The sequence below is a fragment of the Euprymna scolopes genome, chromosome 4 (genome assembly GCF_053919585.1).
Source record: "Euprymna scolopes isolate OS-2025 chromosome 4, ASM5391958v1, whole genome shotgun sequence".
Lineage (NCBI taxonomy): Eukaryota > Metazoa > Mollusca > Cephalopoda > Sepiida > Sepiolidae > Euprymna > Euprymna scolopes.
In genome coordinates, this window is record NC_136485.1 from 154,940,609 (window position 1) to 154,951,856 (window position 11,248).

Below are 11,248 nucleotides of genomic sequence, written 5' to 3' on the forward strand. Positions count from 1 at the left end.
TTTTGGATAAACTTATAAAAGTGTCGGTAGAGATTTGACTTTGGGGGAGGCATTGTTATTACAAAAAGAGTTGAAAGAACGACGTATATATTACTTGTCAAATCACTCATCTACACAGGGTAAGACAGAACATGATATAAAATGACACACTTTACAGTTTGCTGTAGAGAAATCAATGACACCTCTTTCCTTATATAATCAAGTATACCGAGTATCGATAATGAGGAGTACAACACTAGTACGAGTACAGCCGGGCCGTTTCTTCTTTACATTACACACTATTCACCCAACTTTTTAACAACCTATTGCATCTATTACTTACAGTAACAAACCTTAAGGTCATCTTGACGCACAGGTTTTCATTAGATAATCAAAGTTAAGTGAGATGTGATTACTGTAAATAATTCAATAATTTTATTTTTAATTGGAGTTTATCTTAAATAGGACAATCCCTGGAGTGAATGTGGTATTGTGGTGATTGAGATATTTCTAGTTAAGCATAAGATAGACAATTTTAAGTATTTGAGACCAAGGATGACAAACGACGCCCATTATTCTCACACTTTTGAATGGCCTTGTGTCGAATTTGTTCATAATGTAATTTCATATTTTGTGCAAATAAATATTTCAAAGTTAAGTGAGGCTGAGCCTGACCACTACCAGATGGAAATACCAGGTGCTGTATGTGGAAGGATGTTAAAACATTACTGAAAAAAAATATAGCATTGAAGACGATATCTTTAGCGGGTACATCAGTATGATCAACTAATTAACAATTGGGTTTTTGCATAACAGAACAACGGCCTTCCGTGAGCAGAAATTCCGTTGCTGAAGCACTCCGAATAAATTGCACAATTCATTTGTTTGTTATTAGTATGCTGACTCTTTCAGTTACTATTACTCGCTGATTTCAGATAATGTTATCAAACGCGATTTTTGGAAGGTGCTATTAGTATTTAAAAGAGTTGGAAGAATGACATATACTTAATACAAAATGGAAGCAAAAAAACATAAAAACCAATTAAGACATGCAATTATATAAAAAGACATAAATTCAATGATTATTATATAAAACACACAAATTCGATGATTATGCAATTATATAAAATGACATAAATTCAATGATTATTATATAAAAACACAAATTCAATGATTATGCAATCATATAAAATGACATAAATTCAATGATTATGCAATTATATAAAAAACACAAATTCAATGATTATGCAATCATATAAAAAAACACAAATTCAATGATTATGCAATCATATAAAAAAACACAAATTCAATGATTATGCAATTATATAAAAAACACAAATTCAATGATTATTCAATTATATAAAAAACACAAATTCAATGATTATGCAATTATATAAAATGACATAAATTCAATGATTATTATATAAAAAACACAAATTCAATGATTATGCAATTATATAAAAAACACAAATTCAATAATTATGCAATTTTATAAAAATACAAATTCAATGATTATGCAATTATACAAAAGGACACAAATTCAATGATTATGAATTATATAAAAAGACACAAATTCAATGATTATGCAATTATATAAAAAGACACAAATTCAATGATTATGCAATTATATAAAAAGACATAAATTCAATGATTATGCAATTATATAAAAAACACAAATTCAATGATTATGCAATTATATAAAAAACACAAATTCAATGATTATGCAATTATATAAAAAGACACAAAGTCAATGATTATGCAATTATATAAAAAGACACAAATTCAATGATTATTTAATTATATAAAAAGACACAAAATCAATGATTATGCAATTATATAAAAAGACACAAAATCAATGATTATGCCATTATATAAAATGAATACGTTTATAATGTTCTGTTATATTTCTGTTAGACCAGCTACTGAAATGGTAGTCCTAAAACAGACCCCTTAAAGAAAAATAAATTCATGCAAAGTTTAAATTAATTAAATTATGAGTTAAGTTTGAGATTAGGAGTGCTTGTTAATATATTATGTTGCGGATAGAAAGTCTAAAATGAGGCAGAGCAAAGGAAATAGATTTAACGCTTTGTGTAACATTACACAAAAACCAACACATTGTATGCCTCATTCGCAAAGTTGGCAAAGAATAGAAAAGAACTTCAACTCACTTTTTCTTTGTAACATTTATTTCCTTATTGTTATGGCGGTGACGTCACCGATGTGATCATTCCTCTAACGATATCTCGAACGTTCTTTTGTTCCGTGCTCCATGTCTCTCACTTTATCTTGAATGTTATTCACGCCTCTAACATGATCTCGAACGTTATTCACGTCTCTCAGGTGATCGTTCTCATTCTCCTTTTTTTAGTCTTTTTCTTTATCGATGACGTCATTTCACATGCATTTGCATATACTCGCCAGTGCTGTTACATTTAGTCCGTGCCTTGACTTTGCTCAGATGCTGTTTTGTCTTTGTTCTTTCTTTCCAGGTTAGTGATGAGAGGGTGTAGATGTAATGGCAATGATTTGGTTTGATTTTTGTTACATTATTGCAATTATAAATAGAAAGATACATCGGCTGCCACATCACCCCTATATCTGTCTTTATAATTAGACACCACTATTCAATGATCCATCTACTATGTGTCAACGAATGATGCAAACAGCCGTTTCTGTTGACGATAGAAAAGATGGACAAATCATGGTGATCCATGAATTCCTCTCTACTACGCTACACAAAGAGTAATTGAATCCTTCTATCGATCCTGTAGATATCTACTTGCCGATGCAATTCTCTACCCATATAAAAGCCAGGTACGTCCAAGGATGGAGTATTGCTGTCACATCTGGGCAGGAGCTACTAGGAAGATCTTTTCCTGCTTTGACAGAGTTCAGAATAGAGTTTGTAGCTTAGTGGAGAATGCCCTTTTCTCTTCCCTGCAACCTCTTTCTCACAGAAGAGACGTTGTGAGCCTGTCTCTGTTTTATTGTTATTTTCATGGCAAGTGCTCGTCTGAGCTCCAATCTATGGTCCTCCCTCGCCAAACATTCACAAACACTCGTTTGGCTGAAAACAATATCAATAATTTCCCCCACTCTTTATCCGTGCCTAAACCTAAACATAGATTCCATGAACAAAGCTTCTTTCTTAGAACTGCACACCTGTGGAACTCTCTTCCGTTTACCTGCTTTCCAGCTGATTACAATATAGCCGTCTTCAAGTCCAATGTAAACAAGTTCTTGATGAACCGCTCCCTTTAAGTAATCAAATTTACCAAATTTACACTTCTAACAATTACTATGATATTGTCCTGTTGACCACTGTACACTCTTTAACCCTTATCCTCGAGTGACCTCTGGGCCTTGATAAGTGGTGACTCCTTTGTAAAAAAAAAAAAAAAAATCCTGGAATTATTATTCTATTCTATATTAACTTTGAACTCTTCTGCTTTTTCCTTTCTTCCTCCGTTCAAACAGAATTTCTATGTGAAGAGTTTCTCTCCATGAACGCCATACCTATGGAACATATTGGCACAAGATCTCTCATCTGAGAGCTATAACATGGTTCATTTCAATTGTAACGTCAATAAACAATTATAAACCCTCCGTGGCATTAACCTTTATCCTCGAGTGGATTTTAGCCTTGAAAAGTGTTAACGCATCACTAAACAGGATTTTTATTAACCTATTCTCTAATAACTTTGAACTTTTCCTGATTAAATTTTCATTACTTTGACTTTGTTGATGACTCATCTAATACATTTCTTTAATCCACTTTAAATAAACGTTATTTATTTTATCAATATAAAATTTGAATCAAGCAGTCTTACAAAGAGACATAATGACAAAACAATTCTTCAGAACTTCTATAAACTTTGCATCTAAAATTCTTTTGATTTTTCATTAAACTTTTTAATAATCAATGAATTCTATATTGAGATAAATCGACTTTTATTGGAAATGATCTCTTTTGTTATACTTACGCTGCGAAACTTCAATCAAAGCCGTTTATCAGTTTCGCAAAGTTAAAAAAAAAAAAAAAAAAAAAACGTCAAACAATACCGAACCAAATTATTATTTTCAAATTAAAAAATAAAAAGAGATTTGCTAACTTTTGTAAATTGTGTTTGCAAGAACGCCTAATCTGACGTTTTCTAAGAATATATTTGTCTAAAGCATTATCTACGTAATTAAAAAAAAAATCTTTTATAATGAAAGAAGTAATAGAATATAATTTTTCTCGGATAAATTAACAATAATTAAATTGATTTGAAAAAGGAAATTCTGATAATAATATAGGATTTTAAAAAACATTTTTGGAGAAAATATTAAGAAAATAGACCCCATTCCCATTTATTCGAAAATATTTTATCAAATAAGGTAGACATTAGATACATGGCGCGTTCTATGCATGAAAAAATGTTCTTTGTTTTTCAAGAAAACATACGTCTTAAAATTTAAAATTTGAGACTCTAGCAAAGGCAACCCTTGTCGTGGACGTGTGTCAGAAGCAGAGATGCGTCATTAATTCTTCCCTGCAGAAAAAATTGAACTGATCAATATCCACCGGCACCTGTTAAACATCTACGATGCCGATGCAGGTGATGTCAGCACAGTTAGGAGATGGGTTCGTCAATTTCAGATTTTCCACAGAGATGGAAATGATAAAACATGCTCTGGTCTTTTACGTCAAAGACATTAAAAGAAGCTGGCAAAAGTGCCTTTTGAATGTTGGTGACGATGTGGAAAAATAAATTCTGGCGTACAAAAGGTACCTTGTTTTAATAAGACCACTCCCGTCTTCATAACTGTTTAACGTTTAAGTATTTGAGTTAACAAAATCGGATACTTTACTTTTGGAACAACCCTTTTACATACATACATACATGCATGATGATTGCAACGTCTTGTTAGACGAGTGCCACTCCCTCAGACACTTAAAGTCCATGAGCCCAAAAATAACTTCCATCGCCACAGGACCATTTTTATAGACAAATGCCTGAGGAAGTATCTATACACAGATGATGTTACAGAGTCTTAGCTTTGTACGACAGCTAAGTCTCTCTCTCGGTTCAAAATGTTGAGATCCAGCAACAAGCAAGAGCAAGATAGCCAGCAACAATTTAAACTGCAGACCAGCTTAATGCGGTTACTAGTCTCCCGCTTTATGGTTTTTTTAAATCAGAGATTTGCTTCTAGAAAGGTTGCCTTCACCACGGCTTATGGGAGCCCTCTCCACCCCATACATACATACATACATACATACATACATGATGATGGCAGTAAACTCGTTCTCGAGTATTGCCATTACTTAATACATCTCTGGCTAAAAAGAAGCAAACATGAGCGCCACTAGCAGCATGTGCCAGATGGTCACTTCTATGAACCTTCTACAGTCCTGCACATCTGCTGATGACCGGGCCCGGGCTGTGGTGCCTTGAACACCTGCCGGACCAGACCTTGGATGTTCCAGAGCCTTTATTTCCATTGACGCCCATATCCCCATCATTTCTCATTGAATGTCCGTTTGCTGTTTTAGGCTACAGCCAGCCTTTTTGTTATCGGGATATACACTAATGATAAAATGTGTATTCCATTATATATCAAGTAATGCCTGTGCATGAGGATTTTTATGGTGAGGAAAGACTTTGCACCGAGACAACCCACTCTCTAAACAACTGCCACATTGAACCAAAAAGAAGAGCAAGTCAACATCATTGGATGCAGCAGTTGCCGCAGGTTTTATATCAGAGTTTTCCTTCTTCTAGAGAGGTTTCCTTTACCACGGCTTACGGAGCCCTCTTCACCCATCATGCCATTTGATCCATGACTGGGACTAAGGTTGCTGGGCACCAGAGAATATTCCACAGGGTCATATATGCTGCAACTTACAGGGCCTAAGCTCCTCTGGAGGTTTCTGTCAGGGTTACCTAACCCTTAGCCTTTGGTTAAAAGAACCTTGGCCCACAAAGCAGTGGAGGTCCAGTTATACGGCGCAGGACATTTGCCGTTCATTAGAGGCCCGTCTGTGTGGCAGTGGTCACGACGTGCACGTGGGGTTGATTTGTCTGGGAGAAACACAGTATGATACTAAGACATCTGCGTGCTTTTAACACACTGTGCTTTTAGCACGTCCACATCAGACCTTGACCACATAATACATACATACATACATACATACATAATACATACATACATACATACATACATAATACATATTTTTTATTTAATTATTGGAATTCTTTGGAGATGAGTAATTTGTATATTTTTATATCATTTATTTGCGGACTTTTATCCTCATCTTTTTTTTTAAATAGTTGTTGAATAGTTGAAACCGCTCTCTTAAGACAATGCTCACCATGGTACAGTGAATAAAGACAGTGAATCTTTACAATTCCAGTCGCAGTTAACAACCTGAAGAAGGCCAGAGAAATAGTTGGCCGAAACGTCATGAAACAACAACTATCAAAAATAATAATAAAAATAATCCGCAAATAAATAAAATAAAATTTTTATTTGTTTACATGAGAATTTATATGTCGCTAGACATTCATGAACATATTCCAATCAGCCAGTTATAAGTAACTAGAAACTTCTTCAAAGAATGTTACTTATACAAAGTAGTGTCCGTAATAAAATTTGAAAAAAGTTTCCAGCACAAAATTAATCAGAAGGATCGTCACGTGATATCAAAAAACTAAAATATCTAATGGCATTCAATATAGGTGAAAAAGAAAGAAACGAAAAACAGAAAGGAGGAAATAAAATAAAGATGCATACATATAAATTACGAGGTGCCTTCAATAAGTTTCCAGACTTTTTTCGTATGACCACTTTTATTGATAGTACATACATGAAATTCTAGTTCCCATTCGAAGTAATCTCCTCCAGCTGTAATGCACTTGTTGTACAGTTCCAACAACTTCTGGAAGGCCCCATGGAAGTCCTCTTGTTTGAGCATGTCAATGACCCTAGTTATAGCCTCTTTCATCTTTTGTTTTTTTTTTTTTCTCAGTTGATGCCCATCTTGGTCAAATAGTATGTGACTACAATGGAGTTGTGGACTAGTCCATTCGTGCAAATCTTCCGTATCTTCAGTTCCTTGCAGATAATAATTGTGCACGCACGTTCCCACACTCATATCAAACTGTGCACTTATTGTCTCTATCGAGACACAACGGTCCTTATCCATGAAATTCCTTATTTGGCTAAATAACTCTGGTGTTCTGACTTCCCCTAACACCTCTCAGCATCCCTGCCTCCCTTGAATCGTTTATGCCACTCAAAAACTGATGCTCGATTCATGCAAAATTGTCTTAAAGCAGTCTGAAGCATTCCATACGTTTTTGTGACATTTTTTTCAAGTTTTTCAACAAAATTTTACTGCATATCGTTCTTCTAAAGTGTCCTCAAGTCCAGATTGCATTTTTGAAAATCACCAGCTGTGACAATCAAGCTTTGGAAGAGTGTAATCCAATGTCTGCTGTTGCTGATCATTTAAACCTGAAATCATTAAAACTGGTCAGTTATCTCATAAGATGTATAGCAATAACATACTAAAATCCAAGGGTCTACGATAATTTTAAATTCCTGTACAACAAAAAGTCTGGAAACTTATATATATATATATATATATATATATATATGCGGATGAATAATATTTTAGATAAGGCATGTTTCATAATATACAAAGTACAGTAAGTCTTGTTTTCGCTTCTTTGTCATCGATAGCTTTCTTCCTACAAAATAAATATTTGATTCGAGTTCATCAGTTTTTCTTGGGATCGTTGCAGCCTATCGTTAAGGGTCTTAAAATGTAATTCGATTTAATTACTGGAAAAAAATTCAACGTAGGTATTATTATACAAATGGTTGTCATTTAAAAACAAAGTCATGTAACTCTGTATCCGTCTATACAAATTTATTTCCTTTCGGTAGGAAAAATATAATAGCTTATAAAACGCAACAAAATAAACACAACTTGATACCTCCGTTCTGTCTTAAAAAGGATACACCCTGTGCATGTAATTGTGAGGCAAGGGTAGCGCAATCCTCAACAACACCTCTTTTGAATCGACACTGTTTAAGTCCAATGGCAAGAAGTCCAGGACAACTGGAAACAATGCTATAGTTTAAAATAGAGCAACACAATTTATACATCAATACACAGCTTGGCAACGCTCGATCGGTACAGCTAGTTTATGTAAAAAGATTTGTCTACATCCATTTGCTATATTATAATCTGTGTTTCAATGTGTAAAAAAAATTTAATGTTATAAAACTATTAAGAATATGAACCAGTGTGCTTATGTGTGGTGTGTGTCCGCTCTTCAAAAGGCCGAAAAAGAAGTAAGAAAAATGCATAGTTAAATTTTTGCCGATATGAAATAAATTGTCTTTCTCCATATTTAATAAATCTCTCTATATCTTCCGGTTGGTGTCATATTTTTATTTTTACTTTGCTGTTTTGGAATAGAGCTTTACAAATTACTTTCTTTCTCTTTGACAGAGTATTTTTCCTAAAGTTATGAATCATTCTCATAATACACAGATTTTTCATAGCAATTTCTTCTTAAGTATCAGTTCTGCCATTTATTTTCCTCACACACACACACACACACACACACACATACATATATATATATATATATATATATATATAGATGCACATATATATACATTTATATATACACATCTACATACATATATATACGTACATATGTGTATACATACACACACACGCACATACACACACACACACACACACACACACACATATATATGCACTGTCATTTATCACATGCACCTAAGATATACTTATATAAGCATAATATATAATTGTTGCCATTAGGTCATTCTATAATTTATCATGATGTTGCGTATCTTTTACTGAATGAGAATATTGATATTTTTAGATATTCATTTTAAGAGCCGTTATCTATAAAAACTTTGAATTTATGATATAATATTTCTACTTTTATGTTTTCTGAACCATGCCTTACCAATTTCCAGTAGACAGCAACTAAAAAAATAACAGTGCATTACACAATTTATCTAATGTATTTAATTAGAAATTCTTTTTTTTTATGTGATAGCATTTTATATTATTTGAAGGTATCATCTTATTTAATACCAGCCGTCCGTCCGGCGTTGCCCGGTCGTAAAATACGCATACATATTATATTTTAATTCATACAGAAACTGAGACATGTACAAGCTAGTATTATGTTGCTTTTTTTAACAGTCCACTTCTTGTAAGTAAAAAGAAAAATACTTGAGCTGAGATTGAAACCGAAATCCAAAGACAGTGAGTTGAGTATGATAGCCATTCCGCCAGCTTGACACACTTTTTAAAAAACTGTTTTCAAATCGACTTATATTTAACATAAGGAATCTTTAATGTGAACCATTGACGCATGCGCAATCGTGAAACGGTTAGCAAGCAGAGACAAATCCGACGTAATCCACGTTCCAATTTTTAAATGTTGACTCTTTAGCAGCCCTTTTTTCTGGATGAAAGACTATTAAGCAGTTTTCCACATGTCTGAATAACCTATATACCAAATTTCAAGTCTGTAGATTCGTTGAGTATATAGGTTGAGAAGTGCTCTCACCCACACACATTCTCAATTTTATAGATATATAGATAGATTTTAACATTGATATGGTGGAAGATCCTGACACTCTCCTGAGAATAGATTACTCAGTCTATAAAGGACGCTGGCAAACGGTAACCAATGGAAGAGGGTAAGATAATCTCGATACTCCAGCATTCAAGATACATTCGAGTATCAATAGCATTTGTTACATAAAATAAAATTGTTATAACTTACTCTGTGTGTTGAGTCTCATCTCATCTGATTAATTTATACTGATTATATTCCCCCAGGGATAGTGTGTGCAGTCAGCACCAATCCTATTCAGGGTTTAACCGGCTTCCTCCAGTCGCATGTATATCCCCGTTAGGGAAGATGACGACATTAGGTTTTTGCCACTTTTTACAGGGAGGTGTCGACGTCCTCCTACATACAACACCTAGACTTCCCAAATTGGTCACCCATTTTAGTAATGCCCAGGCTCAACGTTGCTTAACTTCGGTGATCTGACGGGAACCGGTGTGTCAACGTGATTATGCCGTATTCCCCACCCCCAGGGATATATTAAACATATATCATTTATTTATTTAGGAGTGTTTTATGCTGATATTAAAAACAATTTGCCTATGCTTTTATATATTTTAACAATATCCTAAGTATTTATGGCCCTGTCGGTGGGGCGTTAGAATACGCCGACTACCCCCCTGCAGAGGGTAAAAGTCCCTCAATGGGAGTCCTGGATATGACCTTAAACTATATCCAGTGGTGAGGCCCCAGCTTGTGGGCTTTGGGGAGTGTGGAGCCACCCTTTAATTACCATTGCTCCCAGGTCGACTCTGACCCGGAGTGGTAGTACCTGTTAGGGTCCCAACTATGGGTTAAATAGAAACCGACGTGAAAACAACAAATATATTCTATTAAAAAAAAATTTTCTTCAAAATCTTTGGATTCGGCATTAAATAACCCGAAAAGGGTTGATATGCCGTAAAACAAAAACAACCAACCAACCTAAGTATTTAAAATAATTTTACCTCTGTTTTTACAATTATTTTGTGTATTATTTAAATAATTGTTTGCCTTTAAATAACATACTAGATTTAGCTAATTTTAATGATGCTTATTTTTTGTAATGGAATTCTGCGTTTCTTCATTGCAGTTTTACCAATTTTAAATCTGCATTTTTAAATTGTCTTTTAGTGATATACCCACAATACATCGGCCCAAAGCGGCACTCAACCTAGTCAGATTGAACTGGTTTCCTCCAAAGGAGGAAGTTTCATGGGAATATCAAATTTGCAACCAGTTCCTAGTCGCTTGTATATTCCGGGCAGGAGAAATGACGACGTTAGGTGCTTGCAGTTCTTGCAGAGAGGTGTCAACATTATCTTACACAGAGCACCTGATATTCCCAAATGGTCACCCATCTATATATGTCTCTTACTGACCAGGCTTACCGTTGCTTAACTTTGGTGATTTAGTGGGCACTGCTGTGTTTACACGATCATGCTGCATATAATAGATTGTATCAAAATAGTCCCCCATTTGGTATTGAACGAAATCAACATGACTTAACTTAGTGATCTAGAGAGAAATGCTGAATCAACGCGATTATACTGTATAAAATATACTGTACACATAATATACAATGCAAATACGCATGATAGACATCT

At 34.2% G+C, this 11,248-nt stretch overlaps 1 pseudogene; it reads right to left on the reverse strand.

The window, feature by feature from the left end:
- Window positions 1-10,005: 10,005 nt before the first annotated feature.
- Window positions 10,006-10,124, reverse strand: LOC145273767 (5S ribosomal RNA; annotated as a pseudogene).
- Window positions 10,125-11,248: the final 1,124 nt, after the last annotated feature.